Here is a 21142-nt window from a genome sequence, read left to right on the forward strand (position 1 = left end):
AAATTTTATGGTAGACTCTTATGGAAAGTTGGAAAATTATGTACCAGCTTCACTTTGGCTTAAGGACATGACCAAACAATTTTCTGCAAGTCAATAATGCACAACCAAATCTACAGAAAATAAAGATTTATGTTATAGGAGTGGAACTGACAGTAGAGCAACCACTTACAATATAGGAGTTGAATGCTTCTAAATATTGCATTCTATTTTTCTTGATTTTTGTGTTAAAAAAAATAGAAAATTTAAATTCAATGTCTTTGTACCGTTCACTTTTTTAGTACCTGTAATATTATATGTGCTAAAAAATTTTCTTTTTTTTAATTTAAAAATGACCTATCCCGACGCTTTGAAAACTGTTGGAATAGGGTTTGGCATAGGGCATGGGCATATGCCCTATACCAGAGCTCTCAAAAGCGCTAAAATAGGTACTGCCTATGCCAGCGCATTCAAAAGCGCTGGTATAAGTTATATTCACATTTTCATAAAGGCTGTCCCGACACAAGTAAAAACGCTGGAACAGGGTCTATAAGCGCCAGGACCTATCCTAGCACTTTTGAAAAGCACTGGTATAGGTCTGGCGGCCCTATCCCAAATTCAAAAACTAGCGGTTTGAAGCGCCAAAAAAAAAAAAAAAAAAAAAAATGCCGGAATAGGAATTTTGACCCTATCCCAACAAGCGGTTTGAAGCGCCAAAAAAAAAAAAAAAAAAAAAAATGCCGGAATAGGAATTTTGACCCTATCCCAACGCTTTTTGGAGCTATCCCAGCGGTTTTGAAAATGCTAGGATAGCCCCTTTTTTTTGTAGTGTAATCTTTTAAAATTGAACTCAATTGTTCAAGGTATTAGGGAAATGTAATAATGTAGAACTTGTGACAGTTACCACCAAGATAAAGCTGTACATGAAAATGCTTAACAAGATTGCTATTTGACCACTTTTGACGACTACAAAGAAAGTGAATTTTATAATGAAAATAAATAAATATATAATAAAAATATATGGTAAGCAACCTAAACTATGACAAATAAAATAAATAAAACGAGGAAGTAAGCTTTATGAAAGCTAGGCAGCAAGAAACAAATGAATTAGCCAACATGATTGACTTTATTTATTCATCCCAAAAGGGTATACGATGACTGTCAAATTACCAAAGACTAGAAAATACTGCAAATTCAGAGATCTATCTTGAGGCACACCTGCATCATAGGTTCATATAGAATCACCACGTTAAACCATTGACCTGAAAATAAAAGGACAAAGAGAAACTTGATATAAGTGAACCATATCAAGTTTTTCAATATTTATATTTAAAAGCTAAACTGTAACATTTATTGTTACTACACTCATGTTGAGCCACCTCATTCTCCACATCATTAGCCTCTTTCATATTTGTTTTATGAATTTAGTTTTTTACCATATTGACAATATAAATTTGAGTTTACAAATTCATTTTAGGCAATTTTAGCTTTACAAATTTATTTTAGGCAGTTTTAGCTTTTCAAATTCATTTGAGGCGATTTAAATTTTACATATTCATCTAATTTAGTTTTGATGTTATAACTAAATAATAAATCAATGGAAATTCAAAACAAAAGTGTTGGCTACTTATATTCCTCTTGGGCAGTTTTAAATTTAAATATTAGTTTGCCCATTTATCTTCCTTTATTTTGGATCTTCTTATTTTCTTTCTATTACTATAAATTTGCAACTCTCTTCCATTCTATGCATATTCACAGGTCTTGCTTAATTATTAATAGTAGAAAAGATACAACCTGATAGCTACCTATAGGAGGATCTCCAACTAGAGGTTTGTACCCTCATTATCTTATTATTGAGTAATTCATATGTGTTACTTGAAACAAATATATATATATTTTTTTATCTTTTTAATTACAACACTAAAATCTTTTAATGAATGGTGTTTGTTGTTGATCTAACTTAGAAACAAAAAAAATCATATTGTAATATGTTATATTTTGTGTTGTTGCCAGGTTTTAGCTTATTTGGAAAACTACATAATTGTTTGAACAAACTGATGAAGAACAATTAGTTCAATTGAAGACAATGGGCTTTGTGCAAATTTTTTTTTTCACTATTTAAAAATACGTTTTTGAACAAATTAATAGTAAATTTGTAAGGTTGAATTTATTCAATAATGTGTTGGCTTTATTTAGTGCCAAATTTGCTTATAATTTAGCAATTAGATATCTTGTATTTAGGTGGGATTTATGTAAGGGTTGTGTGTGAGCGAGTGTGAAGAAAGCTCAAGATGTGTACACTCAAGAAAAGCCTCGCGACTCGATCTCTTAACTAGTAAGTCGCCAAAGGTGGCACACATGTGAAGCATACAAGAAAGCCGAAGGGTCACAACAGCTAGAGCACTACATGGCAAAACTTTCAATTTGGCCAGGCAGTTAGCTCGTGACTCAAACTCTCAACTCATTCCAGTCATGAGGTTGAGTCACCAGAATGCCCTGTTTGGTTGAAACATAACTTTTCGCATTCCTCATACACCCTACTATAAATACCCTTATATCCACAAATTGTAGAGAGATTCCAGAGAGAATTTTGAAAGAGAAATCCTAGAGAAAAACAAGATTGATTCATTAACAATCTTCATCACTTGATTCTCCAAATTCCTCTACTCTCACCCTCTCTATTGAAATATTCTTGAGAGGTACATTTGCCAAATCCTTATCTTATCGTACTCATATCAGTGAAAAGGTGTTTTGGTGCTTGGGAAGCAGTTCAGAAAGGACCAATTTATTTGGTTGATGTAATGGGCTTATTGCGGGATTTGGTAAGCTAGAGAAGACAAGGTTCGACGTAACCTTGTTGGAGCAAGAAGCTTGGAGAACTTAGGTGAACTGGGTAGATTAGGCCTGAAGGGTCTTCTACTATTCATGTATCCTAACTTCATTTTCTAGTGGATTATTTATTTATTTATTTATTTTTCACATAGGATTAGAAGTTATATTAGATTATGATAGCATTTACACAATAATTCTTTTCTCAAAAAAGCATTTCTCTACTTTTTTCTTCCTTTGGATTTGTACACTTTTTTTTTTTTTTAAAGGAAAATGGTTACAATCTTTTATTTCTCCCTTTCTTTTTATTTTTTATTTTTCATTTTAAACTATAGTTTGATGAGTTTTATTAATTTTTTTAGTTACATTTCTCGGTGTTTTTGATTGTACGATAGAAAAAATTGGGTTTGAGAAAGTTTGTTTAAAACTAAAAGAATAATTTCCAAAATTTATATACATTTTGACAATACACAAAATATTACAAATAACTGTTATTAAAACATTAATATTTTCACTAACTTACTTTTTGAATTCCTAAGAAAATTTGTATTGTTTTGATGTTGGTACTACAGAAATTATATATATATATATATTACTTTTAAACAGTAAAGTTCTCCCCCCCCCTTTTTTTTTTTTTATAACAATATTTAGCAAACCCCGGCCCCCATGCAAAATTTCATCATCTAAGTACCAAAAACCTAACCAAATGATTACGATTGGCCAAAATTATACAAGTAACGAAGCAAAGATAAGTTGTCTCATTGGACAAATTTATTTATTTTTAAACGTATTAACATTACACAGTTTCATACATAAACAGTAGAAACCATAAAGTAACATAGCATCAACAAAGGGGTAAAGTTCATATCTAACGTTACAACTGCCACCACAACTCGCCCACCTCGTTTTCCATCGCAACAGTTGGGAAGTTCACTAATCGCAGTATCAAGACACTTCTTACAATCAAGACCTGAAAGGTCCCTGGTGCATTGAGCCAAACCATATAGTTTGCTCGATGAATCAAGCTTTAGGTCCCCGGTAGCATAGAATTTTGGATTGGCATAAGCTTTATTAGATAACCTGCTTAACAAATCCTTAACTTTTGGATTGAATGAAGTGGGATTTTCTACATCTTCGACGTTCCAACATGTAAAACTAGGTTGCACGGACACGCCATTTTTCGCGTCGTGTCGGTGTCGGACACGTGTCGGACACCGGAACGGGTACGACTCGCCGGATTCCGGTGTCCGGCGAGTGTCCTTTTTTTTTTTTTTTTTTTTTCGTTTCTCCGACACGCGCCGACGCGGCGCCGACACGGCGCCGACACGGCTCTGATGCGGTTCCGACGCGTCCGACACGCCAGCAGTGAAGAAAAAAAAATAGAAAATCACAGATTGAAGAGAAAAATTCGGCCGAAATCACGCATTTGGGGCTTCTTTCCCTCTTAAAAAATAAAAAGAAAAATCACTATCACTGGATCTTCTATAGAGGAGATGAAAAGAAAGGAAAAAAACAAAGAAAAAAAGAACGAGATGAAGGCATGAAGCAGAGCCGGTGTGAGAGAGAAAATACAGAAGAAGAAGAAGAGAAAAAAAGATGAGAAAAGAGACTGAAGAACCTGAGCCACTGAAGATTGAAGAGACGTGGGAAGTGGGAACGTTGGAAATGAGAAAAGAAGAAAAGATGGTCAGGTGAGAGGAGAAGTAAATAGTGGAGGCCATGTGAGTGGGTTGGGAATGGAAAAAGTTAGTGGAAGCAAACTTTTGTCCAATTTGTTTTTTTTATTTACAAAAGATCATTATTAATTATATTTTAATAATAATTAGAATAATCTATTTACTTTATTTTATGAGAAAATCATATGCTTACTTTATTTGAGTTTTTTTTTTTAATATAAAAAAGTATATATATATATATACACACAAGGTAATATATAAAATGTTTATCAATATATATATATAAAATATGCTTAATATAAAATATAATTAATTATATAAAAAAATGTTTACCAAAAATATATATATATATATATACACAAAAGGTAATATTATAAATGTTTACCAAAAAAAAAAAAAATATATATATATTATATATATAAATATGCCTAAATATAAAATATAATTAATTATTTAACCGCCGTGTCCCGCCGTATCGTGTCCTTATTTTTCAAAAATTACCGTATCCCGTATCCGTGTCCGTGTCGTGTCCGTGTCCGTGTCCGTGTCTGTGCAACATAGTGTAAAACTTGTTTTTGTTATCGATTTCTCCAAAGAAATCTATGTTCGAGTACTTTAAAAGACAGTTATCATACCAAATTATCGCTCCTTTTTTATAAGGACAACGATCACCAAGCTCTTTGCCTGCATCAATGACACAGGTCTTACAGTTTGTTTTTGAGACATCACCTCGGCATAGGGCTAAACCATTTGCTTGAGCTTGGCCTTGCCCAGTCGAGCTGAGCCCAAACCCTTTTGAAGAAACTTTGGTGGACAAAATTTTTAGCAAGCCATTCAAGTTTGTACCATAAGGGCTATTGGCAGTGTAGTTTTCCTGGCTAAAACAAAAATGGTATAATGGGTCAGTGCAATTGACTGCATGGAGGAAGAGGCTGAATAATAGAAAGCTGAAGGAAATATATTTTGAGCACAGCATGTTGAATGAAATTGAAGGTTGGTTTTGTGAGTGTGTAATATTATCTACAAGAACTCTATATATAGACGAGACTAGTCAAGTTTTGGCCCAGTTTGGAGTAGAAAATGCTGACTTTATTCTTGGTGGCAACCTCATCTCAGTCCAAATCCTTTTGATTATAATCTCCGTACAAAATCGCACTCAGACTTTGAACGTGCTGGAGTGTAGAGTCAATAATCTGGCACAAAATCTTTTGGTGGCGCTTTTATATTAATTAACTCATGAGAGTTCTAAGGAAACTAGAAACCAACTCAAATTCGTGTGGGACCAATGCAGGGGCGGCTGCACTTGCAATTCAGGGGTTCAAAAGAACCCACTGACTTGAAAATAAAAAATTTATATATAAANATTTGTAATTGTCATTATAACAAATGAAAATATGATTATGAATTATATTACTATTTATTAAATTATTCCAAATTGAAAAAAAATATATATATATATATATATATATAATAATGAGACTACTCTAAAAATATTATCACGCACTACACGCAAGGTCCGCAACTAGTTAAATAATAAAAATTAATACATCATAATCTATACTACTATTCAAAGGGTGTCTCATATTTGGATTAGACATTTTGTTGGTTCAAAAGTAACCCAACAGCCCTAAGTTTAAGTAAAGACAAAATTTAAGGGCAATTCAATAAAAACATATTTGTAACTCACACCTAAATCACTACCTACAAAATTTGACCAATCTCCTAGTAGCCCATGTCTTTAAAACAATTCTACTTTTTTTTCCTTAAAAAAATAAATAAATAAATAAAGCACAAGATAAACAGCCCAGTGCTACAAAATAACCCGGTAACCTATTTTTCTTTTTCTTTTTTTCCTTCTAACATATTTTGCATGTTTAAAATCTCTTTCATTTTTTTTCTTTCCTATATAAAAAGAATTTATTATAGATTATATTAAAAATTAAATACCACGTCAAGTTAAAGGCTTAAAGCTAACTTAGAGTTTTATTAAAAAAAAAAAAAAGCTTTTATCCTCATCCTATATATCATCCTGTGTAGTTTTTATTTATTTATTTATTTTCATGAGATTATCGGATCCCATGTAGTTAAAAGAATATCCAGTTATCCATTCACTTTTCCACTTATCTAAGTAATTTTATTAAGTTTTAAAATCCTAAATTTTAGGCTACTTATAAAATCCTTCTCTCTCTCTCTCATTTTTTTATGCACGTTCAATTCTATCAAAAATAAACCCAATTTGTCTCATTGAGTTAAGAGTAATTAAAAAAAAAAAAAAAAACCATTATTCTTAGCTTGAGCTTTTTTTTTTTTTTTTTTTGTTTTTAAATCCAAATTACAACTTAAAAGAATAGCCACCACTTTTCATCAATTTTTTTTTTTTTTTCTAATACAAACTTCAGATTCAAAAAATCATTTTCCTAAAAACAAAATTCAAAAAGTCAAGGTTAAGACACAAATGCATATTTTCACCTTTCTTCTCTCAATTTCTTCATGGGGAATTTTTAAAGAACCAGATCTGCACTACAAAATAATTTTTTCAGGCGATTTTTTTCATATCATAAATAAAATTGCCACTATTCATATTATTTTTACCTTTAATTAATTGCCTCAACCGTTACTACTATTGTTACCATATGTCTATTACTCATCACATTTAACTCTCAACTAATTCTTATTTTGCCTTACTTTTGTAGTCCATTTGGCCTTGAAAATAAAAAATTTATATATAAAATATTATTTTATTAATTTAATTACCCTTAAAAATATTTTTGCACAACTTGATCACAAATCAATGCCCAAATTCAAACAACATAGATCAACTCATATCAAAACTAATTAACAACACAAATCAGTCTCCCTTTCTCTCATCAATCTTATCTCATCTCTATTCTCTATTTGCCTTTCTATGTATCTCTGACTCTAAAAGTAAAATGTGAGTGTTTGTGAGTTCTGAATGTCTCTCTTTATTATAAATTTATATTGTATATATGAGAGAGAGAGAGAGAGAGAGAGGGCGTGTGTGTGTGTGTGTTTGATACTAATTGTGTGCATTATTTTTTAATTTTTGGATATAATGTTATTTGTGTGAATTGTAAAGAGTGTGAATGTGTACATGTTATAAATATAATATAACTTTATATCATTTAACAACCAAGAAATATAGAGGATTTGTTACATGCGTATATTGTTATCATGTTATAATAATTTTTTATTATAAAACTATAGATTTGAAGAAAAAAATAGAAAAATTAGTGATTGTTAAATGTATTATTTATGTATGGATGAGTATGGTTATGTGAGTCAATAATTAATATAATGTCAATAATTTATAAAAAAACAATAACAATTAAATACTGACAGTTACATAAAAATGAAAATGCTATACAAACTTAATAAAATAAGATGGTTGCATCTACGTTAACAATAGATAATAACAATTAATAATAAATTGTTATGAGATTATTATAAAATATGAAAACTCATAAAAAGAGATTGTAAAATTTCATGTATTTATTTATTTATTTATTTATTGTGTCAAGAATACACTATATTCAAGTTCTCTTTTTATTAAAATTTGTTTAATTTAAGTTTCTTAACAACCCCACAAGAAATTTCCTAGAGCCGCAACTGAATCAATGGAATTTAAGTAATATGTTGAAACATGTCACTTGCTCGTGGTTTAGTATGTGCTCAAAATTAATTTTGTAAACCATGAGCAATGGATAACCTTATTCACTCCACTGCTCAATGTTTTGAAAATTGGTTTGATAAAAACTATAAATTATTACCTAGAAAATGAAATTAGACAAGAAAGTGTCAAATAGAAGTGGAATATGGATATGGGTGAAGACATGGATAGTCATGGTGCTACCTACAAACATTAAATCCAAATCCACAAGACAACCAAATGCAAGTTAGTTGCCATACAGGTTAATATCATGATTTTCAGACCCAGACCGTTTATTAAACCGTAAAAGGGAGAGGTTTAAGGTTTTTAAGATCGAACTGAGGTTGAACCAGAGTCAAACCAAAAGCGTGTCTAACCCCAAAACAACATTTATGCAACATGGTGATTTTTCAAAAATCCCATTAAAAAGCCACTTACCTCACAACCTGCAAAACCTAATTCTCCAAGCTCTAAGCAGATTAGCTAGAACCTAAACAATATCAAGCAAACCTATCACAATAAGCATAAGGCTTGAAATTTTATCTAGCTACAATTTAGGAATTACCAAATAAGCACTTAATTAGGCAAGCCTAGTATTTAACCTCATTAATAATAATATATTTCACTTCCAAAGTTTCTCAACATATTAATCTATTAGGTTCTAAAGATTTAGGAATTTATGTATTTAGAACTTTAATGTGTAATGTTGGCAAACTATGATCAAAATAATATGTTTTAGTCTTGTTTAGGCTTGCTCAAAGTTGGGTCTTTCATGTAAAGTTGGAATCGAGAGGCTGTAGATGCATTGGTACATTTCGGCCTGACTCGATCGATCGAAAGAAAGACTCGATTGATCAAATCTCGGGCCGAAAGTTTTTTCTGCAGAATTTTCAACTTAGCCCAAGCCCATTAAAGATTAGGGTTTCAGATCTAATTCTCCCACTATATAAAGGAAACTCTAAGCCACGTTTTTAAGGGCTTTAGAGAGAGAGAAGAGAGTGCCTCTTTTTTATCTAGGGTTTTGTATCCAAACCTCTCTAAGTCTTTGTTCCTCATATTTGCGGTTTATGTGAATCTCTTGTGAGATCCTTGAGAAGTTTTCCTTCACATAAACTTAGGGTTTTCAAGGTAGAGATATTATCTACATCTTGATGATCAACAAGGTTGCTGCTATTGGAGTTTAAAGAAAAACAAGCGTGGGTGCTTGTAGTTGATTGGAGAATCCAAGAAAGAAGGAGTCCGTGGATTCGGAGCTTGCACATGGTCGTGTCAGTAAGTTCTACTGGTGGGTAGCATTAGTGATTGTTTGATTGTTTTAACCTAGAATTGCATAATTTGACGAAGTAACAACTTGACTAATTAACTAGGTTAATCCAATTGTTGTTTTAAGGGGTCTAAATTTCTAACAAGTGGCATCAGATTGGGTAGCTCTTCTGTTTTATATTTTTTGATCTAAGAGCTGATCTTTGACCCCTGTTGTCATGGATAATTTGAAGTGTCTTTCTGATCATGTTTCTACTCATACTTCTGCTGATTTCATTGATGCCTGTGATGTTTTGAATAAAAAGGACACTATTGTTTCTATTGATTTTTTTGATGCTTTTGAAACTCTTCGTAAGGAATTATCTAAATCTTTGAAAATTGTTAAGAAATTTAAAGAAGATTTAAAATTAGCTAATCTTGAAAAAGAGGAATTGATTGTGAGATTGGATGAATCTAATAAAAAGAATGAATTTTTGAGAAATCAAATTTCCTCTCAAGATGAGAAGATGAAAAGCTTGGAACAAGAGTTAGTTGAATCTAAAGCTAAAATTGAAAATTTGACTAGTACTAAGCTTGCTGTTGATAACAGAAGTGTTTCTGTTTCTCTTAAGCCTAAAACTGAGAAAGTTTATATCCTCCTTTTAAGAGGATTAATAAAGAGAAGGCTTATTTTGCTGGATTAGACAAAGGTAAAAGTTCTGATGTAGACGTTGAAGTTTTTAAACCTAAGTCTAAACCTACTGTTAAAGAGCATAATAAATATGTTTTTGTGCCTACCTATCACATTTGTGGTGTTGTTGGTCATATTAGACCAAATTGTTCTTTGTTCAGGCAAAAACCTAAATTTGAGATTAGATTTGCTGTTAGGAAAACTGATGTTCTTAAATTTGTTCTCGTTTGTCACTTTTGTGGTGTCTCCGGTCACATTCGTCCTAATTGTCATAAGTTGAAATTTAAGCATTCTGTATGTCAATCTAGGATATGTGATGATATGTCTCCTGCCATAAGTCCATATAAATTGTTTCATATTCTTTTGAAAAATTTGAGCTTGTTGGCTTGTGAAAGGAATTTGCAGGATTTCAGTTTCTCTCAGAAGATTGTTGTAATTCCTCCAATACACTCTGCTTCTCATGGATTTTCACCTACAAAGCCAAAGACTCATGCTATATGGGTGAGAAAAGATTCTCTAAGGTGAGTGTTGCTGACTTGTCCTTGATTTAATTCTTTCAATTGATTGTGGACATGTCTTGTTTTTGTTTTGTTTTTTGTTGTTTTTTTTTTTTTAGATTGTTTTAAAAAAAAATCCAAAAACATTGAAAAATTTCAAAAAGATAAAAATATTTTATTTTGTGTCTAGTTTTTCTTTTTGAGGATTACATGAGTTATGATATCTCTCTCTTGATTTAGAACATGCTAAACATTGTGGAGAAACTTGAATAGTATGTGTTATATAAGTGTTAAGCTATTTTTGATTTTGTGTGAGTATGTACTAGTTTGTACATGTACTCATGAGTTAATTAAGAAATTGATATTTCTTGTTTGTGTACCCTCTATAGTTTAGTTAAGTACTGTCATGCATTGCATTTGCATTTTTAATCATTGAGCATAATGTATGTTTTTTGTTCTTGGTCATAAATTTTTTTGAAACCAAAAGATTTTTTGTGTTTTGTATTTCATATCATGGATTTGAAATCAAGGTTGGCCACCTTATCTTTACATAAAATGCTTATGTACCTTGTTTAGCTTGGATGAGCTTACTTTATTGCACTTTACTAGTTTGAGTTTTGTAGTGCATGTTGTGTGGGAAAGATGTTTATAGCGTTTATCACTTTGTCTTAATCTTGAAGTCACATGTTATTTGACTATCGGACTTGATCCTTTTGAGAAAGGCATAAATAACCATCTCATCACTGTTCACTAGCCAATCATGAATACCTTAGTGCATATCATAAGATTTTGTGCTCGAGAAAGTGTAGCACATGCACAAAAAGAACATAAGGTGTAGCCTCGATTAATTGCTTAATGCTTAAAATTGGTGTGTACTATTAGGCTTGATACCAAATCACATAATTAAAATTGGTGTGTATATTATGAGGCAAAAATCAAGAAACGTACATAATTACAAGCTTTTGTTCTAGGAGATGTGGGAGTTATATGATGTAACTCTTTAGGTGATAGTCTCTTTTGAATTCTATGTGATGGATTTTGTAGACTTTGTGATTGATTGCTATTCACATATCACCTCACATGTATCTCAAACTTTTGCTAGTTGCACGCACTACACAAGTTGCTGTTTGCTAAACTTGGTATATTATTGTGTGATTTTGTTGTGGCCATCCAAGATTAAAAGTTCCTTGATTTTAATGCAAAATGTGTATAATGTTTGCGCTTTGAGGACAAATTGATTGAAAATCTTGATTTTGGAAGATCTGGGTTAGATTCAAGTGTTTTTGAAAAACTTTTCGTCTCATACTCATGCATTTTTTTACAACAATGTGCTTTGATGAGTTTCTGCATTAAAATGCTCTGTTTTTAAAAAATCTAATTTTTTTCAAACTTTCGATCGATCAAACCTATTTTTCGATCAATCGAAATTGCAATTAAAATTTTTGGTTTAAGTCTGCCTAACTCGATTGATGTTCGATCAATTCTCGATCGATCGAAACTGAAAAATTTTCAATTTCTATGTTTTTGACCAAAATTTTTTTTCATGCATCATTTGTGTTTAGGATTCACATGCATTGCATTGTTTTTGTATTCATTTTGCAGTTTTGCAGTCATATCTCTCATTGTTTTCACACATANGAAGTCAAGTAGGGAGCTTGTAAGTCTTTTGTATGAACTTCGATTCTTTCATAGTAGATTCAGGTTTGCCTTGAGGATAGGTGGGTCAAATCCTCCCAAGTTTTTACCGTGTAGTTTCCTGGGTGATCATATCATTGTGTTATTTATTATTCCTTACTTTATATTTTTGATATGATTGTTTGATTGTTTTAACCTAGAATTGCATAATTTGACGAAGTAACAACTTGACTAATTAACTAGGTTAATCCAATTGTTGTTTTAAGGGGTCTAAATTTCTAACAAGTGGCATCAGATTGGGTAGCTCTTCTGTTTTATATTTTTTGATCTAAGAGCTGATCTTTGACCCCTGTTGTCATGGATAATTTGAAGTGTCTTTCTGATCATGTTTCTACTCATACTTCTGCTGATTTCATTGATGCCTGTGATGTTTTGAATAAAAAGGACACTATTGTTTCTATTGATTTTTTTGATGCTTTTGAAACTCTTCGTAAGGAATTATCTAAATCTTTGAAAATTGTTAAGAAATTTAAAGAAGATTTAAAATTAGCTAATCTTGAAAAAGAGGAATTGATTGTGAGATTGGATGAATCTAATAAAAAGAATGAATTTTTGAGAAATCAAATTTCCTCTCAAGATGAGAAGATGAAAAGCTTGGAACAAGAGTTAGTTGAATCTAAAGCTAAAATTGAAAATTTGACTAGTACTAAGCTTGCTGTTGATAACAGAAGTGTTTCTGTTTCTCTTAAGCCTAAAACTGAGAAAGTTTATATCCTCCTTTTAAGAGGATTAATAAAGAGAAGGCTTATTTTGCTGGATTAGACAAAGGTAAAAGTTCTGATGTAGACGTTGAAGTTTTTAAACCTAAGTCTAAACCTACTGTTAAAGAGCATAATAAATATGTTTTTGTGCCTACCTATCACATTTGTGGTGTTGTTGGTCATATTAGACCAAATTGTTCTTTGTTCAGGCAAAAACCTAAATTTGAGATTAGATTTGCTGTTAGGAAAACTGATGTTCTTAAATTTGTTCTCGTTTGTCACTTTTGTGGTGTCTCCGGTCACATTCGTCCTAATTGTCATAAGTTGAAATTTAAGCATTCTGTATGTCAATCTAGGATATGTGATGATATGTCTCCTGCCATAAGTCCATATAAATTGTTTCATATTCTTTTGAAAAATTTGAGCTTGTTGGCTTGTGAAAGGAATTTGCAGGATTTCAGTTTCTCTCAGAAGATTGTTGTAATTCCTCCAATACACTCTGCTTCTCATGGATTTTCACCTACAAAGCCAAAGACTCATGCTATATGGGTGAGAAAAGATTCTCTAAGGTGAGTGTTGCTGACTTGTCCTTGATTTAATTCTTTCAATTGATTGTGGACATGTCTTGTTTTTGTTTTGTTTTTTGTTGTTTTTTTTTTTTTAGATTGTTTTAAAAAAAAATCCAAAAACATTGAAAAATTTCAAAAAGATAAAAATATTTTATTTTGTGTCTAGTTTTTCTTTTTGAGGATTACATGAGTTATGATATCTCTCTCTTGATTTAGAACATGCTTAACATTGTGGAGAAACTTGAATAGTATGTGTTATATAAGTGTTAAGCTATTTTTGATTTTGTGTGAGTATGTACTAGTTTGTACATGTACTCATGAGTTAATTAAGAAATTGATATTTCTTGTTTGTGTACCCTCTATAGTTTAGTTAAGTACTGTCATGCATTGCATTTGCATTTTTAATCATTGAGCATAATGTATGTTTTTTGTTCTTGGTCATAAATTTTTTTGAAACCAAAAGATTTTTTGTGTTTTGTATTTCATATCATGGATTTGAAATCAAGGTTGGCCACCTTATCTTTACATAAAATGCTTATGTACCTTGTTTAGCTTGGATGAGCTTACTTTATTGCACTTTACTAGTTTGAGTTTTGTAGTGCATGTTGTGTGGGAAAGATGTTTATAGCGTTTATCACTTTGTCTTAATCTTGAAGTCACATGTTATTTGACTATCGGACTTGATCCTTTTGAGAAAGGCATAATATACCATCTCATCACTGTTCACTAGCCAATCATGAATACCTTAGTGCATATCATAAGATTTTGTGCTCGAGAAAGTGTAGCACATGCACAAAAAGAACATAAGGTGTAGCCTCGATTAATTGCTTAATGCTTAAAATTGGTGTGTACTATTAGGCTTGATACCAAATCACATAATTAAAATTGGTGTGTATATTATGAGGCAAAAATTCATATCTCTCATTGTTTTCACACATAACATGCATACACTTTGCTAAATTGGGTACTTAACTTGATTTAAAAATTGATTGATTAATTTTTGAGTTTTGTACATTCTAGTATATGCTATTTCAATCCCAGCGGAGGCAAAACTTTTTCAGGGGACAGGGATTCGCATTGCGAAGAGTCCAGACCTTAGATACAATATGTGGAAATGTAAAAGGGTACCCATTACACTGATGTTGATAATCGGTAGGATTTTCCTCCCCATCTGACGATATCGTATCAATTTCATCCTCGTCAAAGTCGAGAATTGAGACGAGAGTCCAGAGTCTTCCACTTGCTCTTCCAAGGTTTATTTTAATGAATTTATAGTACACACACACATTCAATAAAACCTTAAAAGATAGAAGAACATCCTCATTTTTTACTTTCTGCGTTAAGTATATAGACCATAAGGTAATTACATGTCTTTGGTTGTACATGATTTAAGATTGTTACAAGAAATAGTAGTCATATTGAACCAGCAAAAGTGGATTCAATCAGGTGGATTTATCATATTAATCATGCATTACAACTAATAGCATGACCTTGATCCTGCAAATGTGTTTTTAAATAGGTAGATCTATAACAAAGGAAGTCTCACACTCACTCACTTCACTTTATAAACTGGATAGGACGCTTTACAATAGGATTTTATTTCCAAAGCTGCAGCTTATCAGTAATCTTCCTATACTACTTCTTGGCTTAGAAAAATCTTATGTCAGCTACCAATACAAGCCTGACAAATTTATTTGTCTTATAAAACTTGTTTTATTAAAAAAGAAACCAGCCAATTTTAAAAACCTTCTTCTTTCCCTTCTTTTCCTGTTTCTCTTCTTATTTAAGTTACCAGCCCTTTCAACTCAACTTTTGCAATTCAAACCAATTGAGATTTTAGATCTACACAACTCAAAAAGACATTTTTTTCTTTCGGTGATCAAATGCACCTTAATAGCTTTCATGCATAAATTCATAATTATATTTCAAAAAAAAAAATCATGATTTCAAAAGAGCAATTCGTTTAGCAAAGGAAATTAAAAGAGGAAAAAAAAAAAAAATCAGTCACATATGATTCACCAACCAACATATGGTATGAAAACAAAAGGAGCAAACCCAAAATTTTAAAAAGCTGGTAACTTTCCCTTTTCGGTGTTTGGAGCATATATTTTTATGCATGCAAACAACAGGATAGGAATGAGATGAAAAGTGTCTTCATTTGCACGCCCCAAAGTTCATAGCTCTAACAATTAAGAATAGGAATGAGATTTTCAAACCCTTTCTTCATATAAAACAATGCTGGCTGACCAGAAAGTCCAGGTTCAGCAATGCTCAGAATCTAATTCTCATATTTAAAGCTGAGCCTTTTCGTTTCCTTTTTTTTTCTTTGGTTTCGTTTATTTTTTTAACATGCAAACAAAGATATGTTTCATCTTTTAACTCTTGTGGAATCTAACATCTTTCAACACTTGTGGCATCCAGTTGAAGAAGGGTATAATGTACCAGCAAATCCAAAAGGCATCCAAAACATGCACATTAGCAACAAAAATTGTTTAGTGACAAGGAATGTCGTATATAGAATGAAGTTGATGCTACTCTTGCAAAGCAAAATTATTTTACATTCTAGAGCACTTAAAACATAACAGCATAAAAAAGTTCATTATAGATTCCATAGCCCTGTATTGATTAGACGATGAACATTTCAAAATTCCTTTACCTCTTGTGTAACAACATGAGAGGGCAACTCCTGAGGATTCTATACAAAAGTTCCATATGCAAGCCCCTAAATGTGTACATGCAGTTATTTGATAGGGGGACCAAGTATGCAGCTGAAAGGAGAGTTGATGTCTCATACAAATTCAATAATAGGAAACTCTAAGGATAAAAAAAAATCACAGAACGAACAGAGAGAGAATAGACATAGGCCATCCTTGAAAATCAAAAGAAAAGTTGTAACAATAGTTCCACTCACAATATATTTAGATTTTCACTGTCACACCCTTTCCACCACACAGAAGATTAACAACATTTCTAATACTCGGGAATGAATTAAGAAAACATGGCAACATCCCCTAACTAAAAGAACAAGAAATCAAACTTACTGGATTTATCTTTCCTCCTTCTAACATACACGATGCATAGGCAACCAGATAAAGTGCTTTACTCATGTTCGTTGTAGAAAGTGTTAGTTGATTCAACTGGTAAGTCTCTTCTAATTGGAAAGGAAACCTAGAATCAAATCCCAACAAGGTGAGGGCTAACTGAGAGAGAGTGTTTGATTAAAGAAATAGAATTCAGATAAATGCAATTTGACAAGTCCTAGATTTTCTTGGGAACATCAATAATTCCTGCAGAAAATGAAGCTTCTCCTCTGAATTCAGACAAGAAGAAGAGAGTTTCATTGTCCCTAAGAAGCTTGCCTCCTTTAGGACATGTCTAACAAATTTCAGCTCATCCATTGAGCCATCAAATCCTTCAAAATAGATTGTTTTGAGGCGAGATGACGTAACAATCCATTCAAAGATGGATGTTTTTTCCTCATGATCTGCTGGAATCTCTCAATAGAAGATTCAGTAGTATATTAATTCAATGTGAACAAACATATCATCCTGTGAACATAACACAACATACCTAATCAAACATATCATCATGTGAACATACTTTCTGGAGAAGAAGCGCTTCAAGATTAGGAGACTGTCGAAGCAAGGGTAGTAGCCCACGCCAAAAGGAAGTACCATCATCAAACTTTAAGAGCGCCAAATTATGAAACATGGGACGATCAAATTCAGAAGCATTGTAGAGGCAAAAGTTGAATAATCTCAACAATATTAATCACTGCTTGTCCAAGAAGAAGTATTTAGCCATTTAATAATAGACCATGAAAAACGTGTTTTATTTACATGTGTGGTATGTAATGCCCCAAAATCATAAGCAATAAATGTCTATTTAATTTGAATAATCCATAAAATATGTTAAATAAAAGAAACTAGCAACCTTGAATCTCATCACAAAAGTCAGAGCTCTAATTCATCAAATACAAAACATCCTCAAAATAATTCTCCAATACAATGTTTAATGCCATAAAATAATAATAAAATCCTCAGTTCTACAAAAATAGTTTGTAACTATTGTCTTCCAAGAATCTCCACTCCAGTAATCCCTTTAATGTATCTGTAATGAAAAATAAAAGGGGGGGTGAGATAGCTCAATAAGTGGAATTCACTAACATTGGGGTGTGGGAACAAACCTTCAATAAATAATTCTTACAGGAATTTCATAACTTGTAGCTCAACAATATTTATCATCAAATATTTCATGTAAAAGAAAAATATCTTTATATCGTGAGCTATCATAATATATATATATTAATACCATCACATAAACAATTTCCTAGGCTTTTCTCGTGGTCAACGTTTACGCCCCGTTGAGAGGATTGTGTTGTCCCCTTTTTGGGACTGGAACCTCCTTTTCATCCCATTTCTTAAGGATGGCTCCTTTGGAACCTAAAGGTGCACTCCCTTGCTAAGGAGCTTCCCTTTTGGATCCTCAATAATTTACTCTCTTGCTAAGAAGCTATCAAATGTACACTGTCCCCTTTTGGGACCATCCCTTGCTAAGGATTAGCTGCAGTATGATTGTCCCTTGCTAAGGACTAAATACCATACTGATCTTCTAATCACGACTTGCCATAGGTTTTCAAAACATATACAAGATGCTCACATAAACAATCCATTCAAGATGCTTACAAAATAATCCAATCATAATTCTCAAAAATATAAGGATATATCGCACATACAAATTTAAATAAATTTAGGTTGTCCCACAAGTTTTTCATAAAACGAATAATTAATGTACACATCAAGAAATTATAAAATATCCATTTATATGTATAGAATAACAATATATTTCTTATATATATAATAGTTTAATAACCAACGCTGTTTCGGAAAAACCCCCAAAATTAGTAAACACCACTTACCTCTTAGTTGCAAAATAATGAAAATCAATCTCCCTTAAATCACAACAATTCAGTAGAATTAGAACCTAGCAATACCAAAAATAGGTTCATCAATACACAATTTCCCACTTAAAAATCTATTTTCACACTTAAAATGGTTTTATCCTAGACAATATAGATATATCTAAAATTCTCCCTTTATTCACCTAACTATCCAATTTACTATTGAAAGCCACGTATTGCCTTAATTTGTTGCTTAGCATTCCCTCTTGATGCACTGGATGTCCATTGACTCTAACATTATATATATATAAATATATATATATATATATATAGATATATATATATATATATAGATTCAACTAACATTATATATATATAAATATATATATATATATATATAGATATATATATATATATATAGATTCAACTTAACATTGAAGGCCACGTGAGATTGCTCTAATCTATCAATCTAGTGCTAGAATGCTCTCTTGATGCCGCTGGACATCTACTGACCTTAATATTATATATGTGTGTGTGTGTGTGTATCAATCTAACATGGAAAGCCACGTACAAGCCTTATATCAATCTAGTTGCCTATTGTCCCTTTAATGCCGCTGGACAAGGATTTAGACATTAATAGAAGTGTGATGGTTGATTGGTCAACCATTGAGGCTATGTGTGAATGCAATAACCATAAGCACTCTTTTCACTTTAACATGGTGACAAAGTCCAAGCCTAATACTCTATTTGGTTCAATTTCAAAGTTTGAGTTCCTTCCTGACATATTGAGCAAATCTTTATCTAATACAATACAATCGGAGGAGCCCTTTTCTATAGTATAATGATAGTCTAGGTTCATATCAATTGCTAGCTATTGACTATTCAAACTTCTTAAATCTTGAGCATGAGAAAATCATACCTGAAGACTCCAACTCAACGCCACAGTGAAGAAAGACAAAGCTCAATAGTCGGCTGAAGCAAAAAGGAAGCCTCCATCAGCAAAATACACGTGTGACTAAAGAGGAAAAAGGCTAGTTCAAGGCCCATATATTTACTTATGCCACCTTACTTGGGCTTCATATTCCAATTGTATTTATCTTATTTTTTAATATTTTAGGCCCAAACCAATTTAATCTATTTAATTGCATGCCTCCTTTATAGTCTATATATTACTAAAAGCTGAAGCGTAGCATATATTGTTGCTACGCTCCAGTTGAGCCACATAAACGTCCATCTCATTATCATTTTCTTTCCAATTTTCTTATAATTGTTTTTAACATTTAATTTTTATTTTATTTTAATATTTACACTTTTTCCAACCTTTCTCCATCCTTATCTTTTCATCTCCCCACTACCCTCTACATAAATATTATTCTTCTTCTTTTCATCTCCCTACTACCCTCTACGTAACTATTATTCTTTTTCTTTCTCTTCATCTTCCTTTATTTTGTCTCTTCTTATTCGCATTGTCTTACTATAAATTGGTCACTATCTATTCCATTCTAGGTTTTCTCTCATAAAAAAGGTTCTCTCTCTCTCTCTCTCTCTCTCTCTCTCTCTCTCTCAATTTTTCTATGAATTTTTTATATTCTTCTATTTATGCCAAATTACTAATCTTTGGGAATCCTTTCTTTTCTTTTTTTCTTCTTTGTTTTTCTACACTAGAATCATTATGCTCATTTCTCACTTAATTTAATCGAGTAGTTTGCAGAAATTCAAAAAAAGGTTCTCTCTCTCTTTCTCTCTCAATTTTTGATGAATTTTTTATACATTCTTCTATTTATGCCAAATTACTAATCTTTGGGAATTATTATTATGTTTTCTCTATACTAGAATCATTATGCTCATTTTCTCACTTAATTTAATCGGGTAGTTTGTAGGAATTCAATTAAAGCTAGACAATAAGGGATTTTACGGCATTGGAGAACGCCTAAATATATACCAGCCAAAAGTTGAAAGTCAGCAAATTAGTGGAGCTATGATTAAGCTTCAAACGGGATTGATGGTATTGCCAATGTTCTTTAATTAGCATCCTTATTTCTATTTCTCTATATATGTTTCCTAGAATTAGTATTAGTCTCATTTTTATTTTCTCTATCATATTCTAGGTAAACCAAGAGTTCTTTAAAACTCCACATTGGTTAATGCCATTTAGATTTGTTTCTTAATTTTTTTTTTTTCTCTTTAATTGTTAAATGTTACCCTTTTTTTGCTCTTTCTTATAACTCTAATTAATTTTGATGGTTCTTTTTTTTTTTTTTGGTTAGTTAAGGTTGATGGTTCTTTCTTACAGAGAAAAGAAAAAATTGTAAACAATTGAATTCTGTATAAACTTGTACCTAAAGGGGACAGGATCCTTTGTTTATTTGATTAGAGACAATATATTAAAGGGGCATATCCTTTGGCCATTGCATTGCACTTCTTAGAGGTTAAAAGATAAAGCTTGTCATTATAGGAAAACATTTTGGGTGGGGATAATGGCATCATTTTTTTTGCTCTAAGAGTAACAAAAGATCCTATTATAAAGGAAGCCCACAATCATACCATATGCTTATTACACAAACCATGAGCACAACCCATTATTCTCTCTCACCATGTTTCTACTACGTTTGCATTTAGCAACCTAAGATTAGAATTTATTCCCAATAGAAAACTTGTAGAATCATTCAGTTTTTATAGGAAACTAGCCGCAGGCTCAC

General features: G+C 31.8%; 1 pseudogene; it reads right to left on the minus strand.

The window, feature by feature from the left end:
• Positions 1 to 1170: 1170 nt before the first annotated feature.
• On the minus strand, positions 1171 to 5485 carry LOC136067670 (antimicrobial ginkbilobin-2-like protein; annotated as a pseudogene).
• Between the last annotated feature and the right edge of the window lie 15657 nt (positions 5486 to 21142).

This window comes from Quercus suber, unplaced genomic scaffold (assembly GCF_002906115.3).
Source record: "Quercus suber isolate HL8 unplaced genomic scaffold, Cork oak 2.0 scaffold_81, whole genome shotgun sequence".
Classification (NCBI taxonomy): Eukaryota; Viridiplantae; Streptophyta; class Magnoliopsida; order Fagales; family Fagaceae; genus Quercus; species Quercus suber.